This window comes from Myotis brandtii, unplaced genomic scaffold (assembly GCF_000412655.1).
Source record: "Myotis brandtii unplaced genomic scaffold, ASM41265v1 scaffold827, whole genome shotgun sequence".
Lineage (NCBI taxonomy): Eukaryota > Metazoa > Chordata > Mammalia > Chiroptera > Vespertilionidae > Myotis > Myotis brandtii.
The window spans coordinates 1342010-1342535 of record NW_005371360.1 but is presented as its reverse complement, the minus strand read 5'-3'; positions in this window follow the sequence as shown (position 1 = coordinate 1342535).

The window sequence follows — 526 nt, the reverse complement described above, 5'->3', positions numbered from 1 at the left end:
CGTCATTCTCCCTGGGCCCTGCCCACCTCCCCGGTCAGGTGCCTCTTGCTCACGCTCCTGCCTCACCCACTTTTCTATTTTTCTTGGTCCAGCACCCCCTCTCCCCAGGCTCCGCCCTTCCATTGACTCCTGTCTAAAATCCTCCCTCCTTCCTTAGGTTCCTCCTCTCCAGAGCCCAATGCCTTCTCCCTAGTCCGAGCCTTCAATCCATCCCCAACCCTAATCTGACTTCCCTGGGGACCTAGCGGCCGGCGGGTCTGACCATTTTGTCTCATTCCTTTAGGCTCCTTCCCTTGTGCGCCGCCCTATCTTCTTCCAGGCCCCACCCACACTATCAAGACCTTTTTTTGTCAAGTTCCTGGTGTGGGATGGAGCCTCCTAGCTAATGGAGAGAGAGAGGCCTCAGTTTCCCCAGCCCTGCCCTTCCAAGGGAAAGCCCCTTCCTCTTGGCCGTCTAACTGCCGCCCCGCAGAGGGACCCTGCCCCTGCCCACGTGGTCGGCACCACCCCAGCCCTCCTCTTCCGG